At 55.6% G+C, this 12,997-nt stretch overlaps 1 protein-coding gene across 2 annotated transcripts in view; it reads left to right on the plus strand.

The window, feature by feature from the left end:
* The window catches only part of CDC42SE1 (CDC42 small effector 1), a 55,737-nt gene that overhangs the window by 2,478 nt on the left and 40,262 nt on the right, over nt 1-12,997 (plus strand). The window contains exon 1 of one of the 2 annotated variants that reach the window (XM_050930653.1): nt 2,748-2,977. The exons of the other annotated variant lie outside the window; for it this stretch is intronic. The gene's annotated coding sequence lies outside the window, so the exon portion shown is untranslated. Of the gene's footprint in view, nt 1-2,747; nt 2,978-12,997 lie in introns of those variants that run through there. 2 annotated transcript variants of the gene reach the window in all.

Consider the following 12,997-nt stretch of genomic DNA (forward strand, 5'->3'; position numbering starts at 1 on the left):
ATCTAGTCCACCTCCCTGCTCAAAGCAGGACCGATTCCCAACTAAATCATCCCAGCCAGGGCTTTGTCAAGCCAGCCTTTAAAAACCTCTAAGGAAGGAGATTCCATCACCTCCCTAGGTAACCCTTTCCAGTGCTTCATCGCCCTCCTAATGAAAAATTTTTCCTAATATCCAACCTAGACCTCTTCAAGCCATCTCTTCTGAAAGAGATGCTCCAGCTGAAAAAAGAATGATTTCACAGAGGTTCTCTGGCTGGTGTTGTGCAGAAGGTGGGATTAGGTGATCACCATGGGTCCCGTCTGATTTGAGAATTGTGGATCTATGAAGAAACTCCTCTTGTCAGCTCTGCTACAGCCCTGCAGAATAAACACAGTGACTCACTGCCTTTGGGCATGTTTGCGGCTCTCACGGCCTCCCAAGGACTTAACGGGGAAATTAAACTGTGTTGCATTTTTCAGTAGCAGGGTTTAATTTTGCTACCCGATGCGACGTGTTGGGCACCCATTGTTCCACACAGTAGCAAGAAAGGATCTTGATTAAATACCAGACATTTAGTGCTGCCTCTGCTGTTCCCCGGGGGCCAGCAGGAGAAGCGCTGAAACGCTAGGCAGAAGGCTCGTTCTCACAGTATTCTTGGCTGGGGGTGGATGCGTGTTTGAAATCTTGCCATCTCTAGCCTGGTTTTTCAGACCCACATGGGTGCAGCCTCAATTCTCACTGCGGTTGTGCAAAGCTCAGACGTCAAAGGGCTCGATTCACAGCTGGGGTAAACTAGCGTCGGTAGAGCAAGGTTGATTTTACCCTGGATCTAGACTGTTCTCAGTGGTAGCAGATGACAGGACAAGGAGCAATGGTCTCAAGTTGCAGTGGGGGAGGTTTAGGTTGGATATTAGGAAAAACTTTTTCACTAGAAAGGTGGTGAAGCACTGGAATGGGTTCCCTAGGGAGGTGGTGGAATCTCCTTCCTTAGAGGTTTTTAAGGCCTCGTTTGACAAAGCCCCTGGCTGGGGTGATTTAGTTGGGGATTGGTCCTGCTTTGAGCAGGGCGTTGGACTAGATACCTCCTGAGGTCCCTTCCAACCCTGATATTCTAGGATTCTACCCCAGCTGGACTAAAAAGGATAGGCAGGCATCAGAGCAGAACTCGGTCCTTCAGTTCTTAGCTGAATATCGTGTGGTTGGCCCATCTCTTTGAAAACCAGGGCTAGATCCCTGGCTGGAATAAATCCTCATTGCTCCGTTGACTTTAGTGAGGGCAAAACTAACTTGCCCCAACTGAGGATTTGGCCCATTGGCTTCTGAAGAGAGAGGCTGTGTGTGTTTGCCTTAGAGGTGAGCCAAGACCTAACCATGGGATCCAGACACCACTTGATATTTAGAGGCACCTGGATATGAATTTCCTATCTGGCTGTGATCACTACAGTGAGCTGAGCCAAAATGGATGATCCAATCATCCCTGATTTGGGGCAGGTTTGCTTCCATTATGGTACTAAATAATATTTTACTTGTGTTCCCATAGAACCTAGGACCCCCTGGTGATCGGGGGCGGTACAAACGCAGATCAGGACCCCCTGGTGCCAGGGGCGGTATAAACACAGACCGAAAAGATAGTCGCAGGGCTCCCCTTGTGCTGGGTGACACACAGACACCCATTATCCTCACGAGCGCCTGGCCTCAATAGACAAAGAATGGGAGGGGAAATAGTTGCAGAGGTACGTCTACACTGCAATCAAAGATTCGCAGCCCAGCAGCGGCTGGCTTGGGTCAGCTGGCTCAGGGGGCTAATAATTGCCGTGTAGATGCTCAGGTTGGGCTCTGAGATGCTGGGAGGGGGAGGGTGGCAGAAACCAGGCTCCAGCCCAAGCCCAAATGTCTCCGCTGCCGTTTTTGGCCCCACAGCCTGAGCCGACTCAGGCTCCAAGGCCTGGCGCTGCGGGTTTTTCATTGCGGTGGAGACGTACCCAGAGAGCTTTGTGCTGGACAGCGTTAGGGCAGTGGAGCAGCCCGATCACAGAACCCAGATCTCTTGAGTCCTAATGCCATTAGGCCAGGACTATAAAGGCAAAGGGGAATGATTGGTCTGGAGTAGGGGTGACCTGAATATGACCACAAGGCCTGTGTGCAGCTCGCTGGCCTTCTCGTGAAGGGCGGTTAGATGCCGAGGGGACGCTCCATCCCTTCCCCTGATTGCATCTCACCGTCCTTCCTGCCAGCGGCACGGGGATGTCCCAGCTGTGACTCGCCGCCAGGCCGTGCCGCTGGGACAGTGCTGCCCCAAAGTAGCCACTCAAAACTGGACTAACGCACGAGGCACCAAGCCCAGGAGGGCTCACTGTGACGCTGAGGGCACTTAGCATGGGGCCGATGCGTGGGAGGGTGACGGGTCAGAGGGAGCCTGACTGGAATCAGTACTGCCCGGCTAGTCCGGTGCGCCCTGCAGAGGGTTAATGGAATTTAGCCGAGCTCTGCAAATGCCAGCGGCTGGGCCAGGGCACAATGAGCCTTTGGCAGGCTGAGGAATGCTCTGTCTTTGGGGCTGAGCAGATTTTCTGCTTGCAAGAGCAGGATGGGGGGTGGAGGGGGGGATCTGCTTTGTGGACTGTTACTTTCTTCTCCTTCAGCAGTTGCGGGAGGAACAGCCTCAGGCATTTACCAGTGGGGGTGAGGAGCACACGGGTGGGTTTCAGCGAGGCCTTTGCATCCCCTTCTCCCAGGCTGAGGGTGAGAACACGGTGTGGGGGATCCGGGGATGACTGATGACATTGCAGTAGGAAGCCTCAGTCAGCGGCACAGCCCCCAATGCGCTAGGCGCTGTACGGAGACAAAGGAAAGAGACAGTCCCTGCAAACTCAACGTGGATTGTCAGGGCGTACTTTCCTGGATGTGACTTCTGTCTCCACACTGCCTGACACAGCACAGACCTCAGAGGCCCAGTTCTCTTCTCACCCCTGCGTCAATCCGGAGTGACTCCAGTGATGTGAGATCTGAATCAGGATCCCAAAGAGGAAGATGAGGTGCAAAGAAAATACACGCAGAGCTGGAACACACACTAACGAGTGACAAACGTGGGGCTGGGTCCTTGGCTGGTGGAAATCAGTGTCGCTCTATCACGAGATACAGCAAAGAGCAGAGCTGTGCTGATTTCCACCAGCTGAGAACAACCTGATTTCCAGAACAACCTCGTTCTCCTCCATTGTAGCCTCTGATCCCCTCACCCTGAATGCAGAGTAAGCCAGGCCCTGCTGCCTGAGCTCAGATGCCCAGATTTTCACCATGGCCCCCCCAGAACCCCTGCTACTCACATCAGTGGTTCAGAATTGTTTCCTATGTGTCTCAAACCCTCCATGGACTCACTGCAGCCAAACCCCAGTTGCCCCTTTTTCTGCTCCTTCTGCCCAGGTCAGCAGAGCTTCCTCCTCTGCTCCTGCTGCCCTGTATCCTGCATCTCTTCCATCTCTTGCTCGCTTCCCTGTTTGCCCTCTTCTTTATCCCTTTCCTCCATCTCTCCCCTGTGGGAGCAAGGACCTTCTGCTTTGCAGCACCTGCTGTTTGGAGCAGCCCCTGTCTCTCCCCGCCTCAGATTCCCCAGCTGATGTGAATAGTTCCTCCATTGACGTCAGCAGAGCAGTCCTGATTTGCACCAGCTGGGGGTCTGGCCCGGCAGAGCCGAATCGTGAATTGTGTTGGTGGCTTGGAGCTGGCGTTTCCAAGGCAGATGTAATTTGTGAGTCTCCTTGTTAGCGGCTGCCCCGTTGAAGAGTCCCCGGGGTCTGAGCGTAGGGGGGGACAAAGCGGCCGTTTGTGAGGGGGCTGCCTGGGTCCACGCGGCAGCTCTGTGCACAGACAGGTCACCCCAGGGCAGACGGCTGGAGTGCAGCTACTTCTAAACCGGTTTGAGTGTGTTTCGGGGGGAGAAGGGTGTTTTCTTTCTATTCATTTTTGTTCTGTTTCCATGACCAGCTAACACAAAAGCTGCTTCTGCAGGTGCCTCTATTCCCGCACACGCTGGGAGCCGAGCAGAGGGGTCTGCCCATGGTGACTTACTGGCATGTAGGAATTTTGGGCTATGAGGTTTGGCCAGGGGCTGCAGCCAGGCGGCATCTTGATCAGTTCAGCTGCTGCACACCAGGGTTAACTGGGTGTAGCTGCTACCCAGTTAGGGTGACCGGATGTCCTGATATTTAACCCTTTGTCCCATGTCCCAATCAATGTACGATCGGGACGTCATTTGTCCTGATATTTGGGTAAAGAGGCGAGTCAGAGGGAGGCGCTGACTCCATGGGTGCTCCGGGGCTGGGGCACCCACAGGGAAAAATTGCAGCCAAGTCCCCTCCTCCTCACTATCTTCTCTCCCCCCTTCCCCCAGCATGCCGTGTCCCTGCTCCTTCCCCCTCCCCCAGTGCTTCCTGTCGCCTAACAGCTGTTTGGCGGCACTTAGGACTTTCTAGGGAGGAGTGGGAACGTGGTGCACTCAGGGGAGGAGGTGGAGAAGAGGCAGGGCAGGGATTTGGGGGAAGGGGTGGAATGGGGGCAGAGCGAGGGAGGGAAGAGGCGGGAGATGGGTGAGCACCCACCCGGCAGAGGGGAAGTCAGCGCTGTAGGGGCGAGCGGTGGGCTGGGTGGGCGAGGAGGCGAGTGGCAGGTGGGGGACTGAGGAGGGAGGCAGCAATCCAGCAGCAGACAGGGGGATAAGGAAGGGCAGGGGGAGAGGGTGGGGCCTGGGGCAGAGTAGGAGTGGAGCCTTGGCAGAGTGGAGATGGACTGTGAGCGGGGCTGACAGCAGCCCAATATTTAGTGTTGGCATCTGGTCACCCTATATCCAGTCGGGAGGGTAGCCTCTTCGCACAGGCGTGAGTGATTCCGTGCGGGGGGGGCGGTTGGAGAACTGTTCATCTCCTGAGGGCCCTGGCATTGCGAACCGGACTTGCTCTTACAGCTGTGTATGGCCCATGGGATCACTCGCTGCTATGACAGGGGGTGGAAATAGACACGGTCTAGTGACCACAGGACAGGACTCCTGGGGTCTGCTGCTGATTAGTGACGTGCCCTGTGGTGCCTCAGTTTCCCTCTCTGTAAAGTGGAGGTGCAAATCCTTCCTCCTCTGTGGCTTTGAAAGTGCAGGTCGAAAGCACTACAAAGGTTCACGGTATTATTGTCTGTCTTGTCACATGTTTCCTCTTCCACCCCCTCCTTATCTAATCTGTAGATAACCCGGAACAGGGACCCCATGTCTCAGTGAAACCAGCAAGAGAACCCGGAACATGTGCTTTCCCCTCTTACCCGCCGGCTGATCTCGGTAAAGAGGAGACGCTTGCGATTTTTCACTAGGCTGTGGTAGTGAAAGCCGGGAACTAAATTTATAATGGCCCCCCAGGAAAGAGAAGGCTGGGCTGGGGTTGCAGGGGTGGGGGGGAGGTGAATGGAGGCTATAATTGTCTACACAGAACAATACGAATAGGAATTGCTCAATCTCCGATGAGATGAAGGGGGTATGAGGAGGACTAGCCTGGAGCTAAAGCAGGAGGCCACATCTGGATAGCTCTTTGTGCAGCCTAGATCTGGGGTGTGTGTGCGGGGGGGGGGGGGGGGGGGGGGGGGCGGGAGGGGGCAGAGCTCAGCGTTCCTGGACCAGTGCGTCTCGGAGAAGAGTCTGCTCAGCTTTGCTTCACCTGCCGACAGCCTGAGTTTGTTGACCTTCAGGAGGGTGTGGCAGAGGCAGTGTGGCCTAGTGGCTAAGCTGGGGAGGGGGGGTCCTCAGGAGTCCTGGGTTCTGTTCCTGGCTCGGATCTGCTGTGACCTAGCCACTTGTCTCTCTGTGCCTCAGTTTCCCCTCCCATCCTTTAGCTGACTGGTCTATTTCGACTGTAAGCTCCTTGGGGCAGGGACTGTCCCTGCATGGATATGCAGTGCCTGGCTTGGATCAGGGCTCGTGTTTCTAGGGGCTACTGCTATAAATCAAAGTGGTGGTGCCAGACCTGTCTAGCTCCATGCTGAGGCCCAGTCTGTGCCACACACACACAAAGCCATGGTGGGGATGTAGCAGCCGTGGGGATGTGCTTTCCACACATGCCAAGCAGTGATCCGGCTTGTAGTGTGGATCCGGTCCAGTCTGCACAACCGGCCTGGATTTCGACAGCACCCATGAGTGAATCGATCCAAATTCTCAGCCTTAGACCCACCTGGAGGCAAAATTAGGACTAAGGGTTTGTCTACATGGGGAAATTAATTTGGATTAAGGTGGGGGTGTAAATCTAAAGAGGATTAACTACACCACATTAAACCCCTGTGTCAACACCCTTGTTCAAAAATTTCAAGTGGCCTTAATTTAGTTGATCTTAATTCATTTCCAAAATTAATTAAACTAAACTGCAGGAAGACCACTTTAAATCTGAATCACAGCATCTGCACGGGGATCGAATGTGACTTTTAACCAATCCGCTTCAAATTCCCACCTTCAGTTAATTAGGATTAACTTTCCTGCATGTCCCTGTGTAGACAGGCCCTTGTTCCAGTATAAGTGTGTCCACGCAGGGAGTGAATCGGGAATAGTTAATCAGGAATAACTCCAGGTGTAGACAAGCCCTAAATTAGTACGAAACTAACATGCCTGGTGTACATTTGAATCTCACGACCAGAGGCTATCACCACTGATCACCAATCCCCCCCCCCCCCCGCAGATGCTAGTCCAGGAGGCCAATAGAAGTATCCCTGGCACTTGGCTATAGTAGCTGTCTTGGCACAGTAGGCCCCAGTGCAGTCACACCCATTGGCACTGCCCTCACCCGTCTCCTGCTGTTCGTGTCGGACCAGCCCCGTAGTTGCTAGACGACTGCAGCGGTTAAATAAAACAGTGTATTGTGCAAGTCACTGCCACTCCTCGCTCCCGTTCTCTGCTTGCCTGGCTGTCTGATGGGATGGCACCAGGGTTACTGGGTCATAAGGTGACCAGATGTCCTGATTTTTGGCACTTTGTCTTATATAGGCGCCTATTACCCCCCCCAACCCCCGTCCTGATTTTTCACACTTCCTGTCTGGTCACCCTACTGGGTCAGTGGATTGAGCTGGCCCACGACTGGCATCAGGCTCAGCGTTCGGCAGCGCTGGGCTGTAGGGAAAGGCTCTGGAATGAGTGCGTGACATGGACCCCTTTGCTTTTCTTGAAGGGAAGCTGGCTGGGGTCCAGGTGTTTGGACCCGGGCCCATGTAATGCAGTGGAGACGCAGGTTGGGATCCTGGGTTCAACAATCCCTAACCTGGGGTTACAGATCAGTGTGGACATTCAAGCCCTAGGTTACCAAACCCGGGGGCTGCCAACTCGGGTTCTACTCCCCTTGGGCTTGCGTTGCAGCATAGACAGACCTTGAGTGGCCGGGCCAAAGAGGCGGAATGGACTCTCACTCCCTGCCCACAGCTAGATCAGCCTTATTGCCCCCGGGACGTCCCAGGAGCGGATGAGACGGATCTAGCCCTGCTGGTCTCGCTGAAACCACCATGAGCTGCGTCCACTTGTGACTTTGGCCCAGGGCAGATAGGTGGGGTAGGAAGGAGATATTTAATCATCAGCCCTGGGCCTGGTTCTCCTCTGCCTTTCTCTGGAGTGAATTGGGAGTCAGAGGCCCAGACCAGGCTCGTGGTGTCCATGTAGCGCTACGCAGACCTTCCGCTGGGGTCTGTGGCTTGAGCTGCACCCATGCTGCAGAAGGACTGGCCCCAAGTCACAGCGGGACTCTAGTGCTGACCCACCCCCTCAGCAGGGTCCTAGGAGCCAAGTCCTGAGGGCTGAGCCGAGTCAGACTGGTTTGTGGATGGACAGATGCAGGTGCTTAGGCTCAGACCTGAGTCAGAGACCAGGCTTAGCATGTAGTGTAGACAGACCTGAAGTGACACTCCCCTCCCAGGGCCAGGAGTCAGGGCTCCTCTTTGTGTGCGCTAACCACTAGAACCCACTCCCCTCCCAGAGCCAGGGATAAAACCCAGGAGTCCTGGCCCCCAAGCCTCCTGCTCTGAGCACTAGTGCATTTAGTACGCCGGGATGCAACCAGAGGCCAGTGCCAACATGTTTGTCTTGACCCCCTTCCTGCAAAACGAACTCGCTGGGCCCAGCGCGTCCTGCCAGGACATCGAATTGCACCGGAATTAGTGACGTTTTGCACATAATGTCACCGAGCCAGCCTCTCTGCCAGCCTCCATGCGCTGACATCCGGGGAGAGAACGTGGCCCCTTTCTGAACCATCAGTATCTGGCATTCAACAGAGTCAAGCAGCCCCAGGCCTGATCCTCCACTCCGCGGTGTAAATCAGGAGCCACTCCACTGAAACAGCTGGATTTATACTGGCACCAAAGCTGCACAGGTGGGAGACGAATAGGCCCGACAGTGAGGTGAACTCACCCCTGGTGTTCCCTGGCCTTGCCCTGGGCACATTATCCTGCCCCAGCCAGCCTGCTCTGGTCCACAAGCTTGGATCTCGCTGCCCAGTCTCTCTTCCCCTCTGCTGCCTGCCCCCCATGTGCCAATCCCTTCAGCCAGCTGAAATAGCAGACGGGTTTACACCTGGGCAAGTGAAAGGAGAAATGAGCCCCATGAGTCTAGGCTCAAGGGACCTGAGTCATTGGCTTGCTGCTCCTTCTCCCCGCCACCCACAATGTTCCTTCAAGGAAATGGAGCTCTGCCAGGGCGCCTCTCTGCTCCGCCGTTGTGCCAGGATTGCCTCTGTCTGGGGGCTGATGTGGGTGGGGCCGGGGCGCTCTGAGCATGGAGCAGGGGTGGGCGTCTGGGGTAGATGGGGGGGCTCAGTTGGCCAGAGAGGAGGGTACGCTCCTGTTCTCGGCGTGGGGTTTACAATGAGTGTCTGGGGCCAAATCCAGAGCTCCCCTGGCAGGCGCAGGGCAACTCGGGCCAGTCTGGCCTCCCCGAGGGCTGGGAGCGGGCAGGGTTGGAGCAGGGAGGGCAGCCAATGCAAATCTTCCATTTAAGGCAAGTCCTTGCGGCCGTGCCCTGCCTGGCTCTCGGAGGGAGCCTGCCACTTTTCAGCCGTGCCTGCCCCTGGCTGGAGGTGCTCAGGGTACGGAAGGAGGCCTTGGCACATGGATCGCTCTGTCCCAGTCCCTCTGGGCCCCTGGTGGGAGCCACCCATCCTCCTCCTTCACTCCCCAGCGCTCAGAGTCGTGGCGAAAGCACAGATCTGTTTTCCCCTATCTGCCCCAGACCAGGTGCCAAGCCATGTGCTCTAAGCCCAGCCTCATACCAGGAGCCAGCTCTAGGATTGTTGTGGGAGGTGGGATCCCAAAGCTGTTGGCCAGATACCACAAGGAGAGGCACATGGGAAGAGAGAAGCCAGCCCAACACACAGTGACAGTGTTGGCTAGTGGCTAGACCACTGCATTGGGACATAGGAGAGGGGTCTGAGAGGCAGGATGGCCCAGGTACTCTGCCACAGACTCCCTTTGTGACCTTGGGCAAGTCACTCAGTCTCTCTGTGCCTCAGTTTCCCCAATGGGGATAATGGCTTGCCCTGCCTTACATGAGAATAAATACATTAGATTGTGAGGTGCTCAATACTATGGTGAGGGGGTTCCAGAGACAGCAAGAAAGGCAGGGCTAGAACAGTCTTAGGTAATCCCTTCCCTGCTCTGTGCCTCAGTTTCCCTTCCTACCCTGTGTCTCTTCAGACTGTGAGGTCTTTGGGGCAGGGACTGTCTCTTGCTGTGTCTGGGCAGCACCCGGCCCGACGGGGCCTTGATTTCAGTTGGGGCTTCTCAGTGCTACCGTAATGCTACTGCAGATGGGTGGGTTGGGTCTGGTTTTGGGTGGATTCAGCAGCTCTTCCCCGAGGCCTAGTTCAGAGATTCACGTGTGCTCCGAGAGCTGGGAGCCTCCGACGTGAGTGAGGTGGGCTGGGCAGCAGATTGGAACGACTTTCCTCTTCTCCCCTTCATCCTCGTCTCGCCTCCATAGCACCAGAGAGATAGGTCCTGGCAGGGATGATCCCTGCTCTGCCAAGTGGCGGATTCCTCCCTGCTCCAGGTGGAAGATTCATCGGAGCCGAGCAGGTCGGGGCAGGACGGGTATTCCAATCAGGCCCAGCCCGAGGTGCGTTCCGGTGCGGCAGCTGTGGCCGTGGGGCCCAGCCTGTGCTCAGGCAGGTTGGGGCCGCCTGCCCCCACCGACTGATGGGGGGGAGGAGAGAAGCGCATGTGGAGGGGGGGTTCTCTAAACAATCAAGTGAAGCCGAGTCTGCCTGAAAAAGAGATTAACAGACATGCTCACTCCTGCCCATCTGCCCCCGCCACCCCTTTTCCAGCAATGCATCTGTGCTCCTGTCTGCACCCCCGCAGTGCCCCGACTCCTGTCTGCACCCTGCACCCCCCGCCTTCGCGTCCATCAACCTCCCATCTGCACCGCACCCATCCACAACCCTGTACTGCCCTCGTCCCATCTGTGCCCCGCCCCCGCTTCCATGACCTCGTCAACTCATTCAAATTAAGGCCACTGTAATTCTGAACGGGAGGATCCACGCAGGAGTTTAATGCAGTTTAACGAATCCCCTCTTTAAATTCACATCTTTTAGTTAATTCAGATTAATGTTCCTGAGTGTTACTATGTAGACCAGACCTAATTCAGAATCAGGGGGCTCGTACTCTGGAATAAAAGTGTCCGCTCCTGGAGTTATTCCAGAGTAGCTATTCCACTTTAATTCAGATTAAGTTTGGGTACGAATTTAGTGTAGACAAAGCCCTGCGCTCACGTGGCTCTCTTGCCTGCCTCCAAGGCGCTGCTCCTCGTGCCCTGACACCACGGTGATGGCTGCAGTAGAAGTACCATGGGGGAGAGCACCCCATTTATGTGCAAGTCCCTTTCCTGCCTCCCCCACTCCCCCTTTAGCGTGCACAGCGGGAAGCTTAGCCCTGTGGGCTCCTGCAAGGAAGTAGGCCCCGGGGGGGGGGGGTGCCTGTCCATGCGTGCGACTGTTCCTCCGTCAGGGAGGCGGAGTGGGCGATCTGCGTGGCCTGTCGGGGAGCTGCTGGGTGCAAACCAACCTCCCCAGCGGAGCACTCTGGAGCCTGGCCCCATCAGCATCATCTCTGGCGTTGGCAGCAGGATGCTCCTGAGCTGGGTCTGCAGCGACAGAGGTGGCGGCAGGTCCATCTGGTACTTCTCTGGTGTCTCATCCCCCCAGCCCCTTTCAGAGCCAGGCCACTCCATGGGACAACTGTTGTTTCAGGCCTTGGCATGGGGCCCAACTCCCAGATAAAGCCTCTGGCCACGGGATTCCTTGAGCGCCTGGTACTTGTGTGCGTAAACAGCCACACGCCTCCCTCAGATAGGGCCCCGGCTGGTCAAAGGGTCTGTGCCAGGGACTGATAAACTTTTACAAGAGCTCTTTGGACGTGTTCTCCCCTGGCCTCTGGATCCTTGATGCTCTGCAGGCCGCGAGTTGGTGGCTCGTGGTGCCGTGTGAACGTATCGGGTGTGTTTGTTCCCAAGTCCGAGGTGAGTGTGAGGTTCCCATCTTTGTGTAGTTTGTGCTTGTGCGTATGTGCATTGCAGCCGAGGAGTGTCGGTACACGTGGATGTTTGTCTTTGCACACCCGTGTCTGCAGGCACATCTGTCTGTGCAAGCGTGCCCATGTTGGCATGCCTTGACACGGATGTTCTGGGTGCTTGTGCAAACCAGGTGTGCTTCATGCATGTGCAGGCATGTCTGAACATGTCCATGCATGTCATGGCTCTTTGGAGCAGTAGGATGGCGCAGTGCTTGGGAGACCTTGGTACCTGCTCTGCCACGGACTCCTTGTGTCACGTTGCTGCTCTGTGCCTCAGTTTCCCGTCTGTACAAAGAGGAAAATAGCCTTGCCTTGCCTCACAGGTTTGTGAGGATAAATACAGTAATGGGGCATGTATAAGTATATATGACAGATGTGCGTGTCGACAGATGTCCACGTCTGACCCAAACAAGCAGCTCTGGCTATTGGCCTGATCTGACAGGGCCCTGCTCCCATGTGGCCTATACCAGGTCCCTTCTCTGACAGCCCAGAATGCCCCAGGTGTGGACTCTTCTCTCCTCTGAGTGCGTCGAAGGCCTGGTGGCATTGACCGGCCTTGGCCGTGCTGGGCTGTTCCTGCTCTTCCCTCGGGCTGCAGCAGCACCACTAACCTAGGGATGAAGAAACCGGAGCCTCCTCCAACCCCGAGCTTCGTTGGCCCAGTCGAGGCCACTGCTCTCAGCCTGGCGTAGCCCTGTCTACACTAGCACTTAGACTATTGTCCTATTTGACATTGGTGAGGCCTCATCTCAAGTACTGTGTCCAGTTTTGGGCCCCAACTACAAGAAGGATGTGGAAAAATTGGAAGGAGTCCAGCGGAGGGCAACAGAAATGATGAGGGGGCTGGAGCACGTGATTCATGAGGAGAGGCTGAGGGAACTGGGATTGTTTAGTCTGCAGAAGAGAAGAATGAGGGGGGATTTGATAGTTGCATTCAACTACCTGAAAGGGGGTTCCAGAAAGGATGGATCTAGGCTGTTCTCAGTGGTAGCAGATGACAGAACAAGGAGTAATGGTCTCAAGTAGCAGCAGGGGAGGTTTAGGTTGGATATTAGGAAACACTATTTCCCTAGGAGGGTGATGAAGCACTGGAATGGGTGACCTAGGGAGGTGGTGGAATCTCCTTCCTTACCGGTTTTTAAGGCCTGACCGGGATGATTTAGTTGGGGATTGGTCCTGCTTTGAGCAGAGGGGTGGACTAGATACCTCCTGAGGTCCCTTCCAACCCTGATATTCTATGATTGTCAGCGCTGGCACAACGGGGCCATGTGTGGGCAGAGCTGGCTGGATGTTTGGCGGCTGGGTGGGGACTGTGGCAAGCGAATGGGAAAAGCTTCATGTAACCTGCAAACTCAGTGATTCTGGGAAATAAACCCCAAGTCCTTCCCCGGCCCCCTTCCAGTGCTGCTTTTCTGCTGAGTCACCTTTCCTACCCTGCACACGCCAGCCGATA

This window comes from Gopherus flavomarginatus, chromosome 20, assembly GCF_025201925.1.
Source record: "Gopherus flavomarginatus isolate rGopFla2 chromosome 20, rGopFla2.mat.asm, whole genome shotgun sequence".
Lineage (NCBI taxonomy): Eukaryota > Metazoa > Chordata > Testudines > Testudinidae > Gopherus > Gopherus flavomarginatus.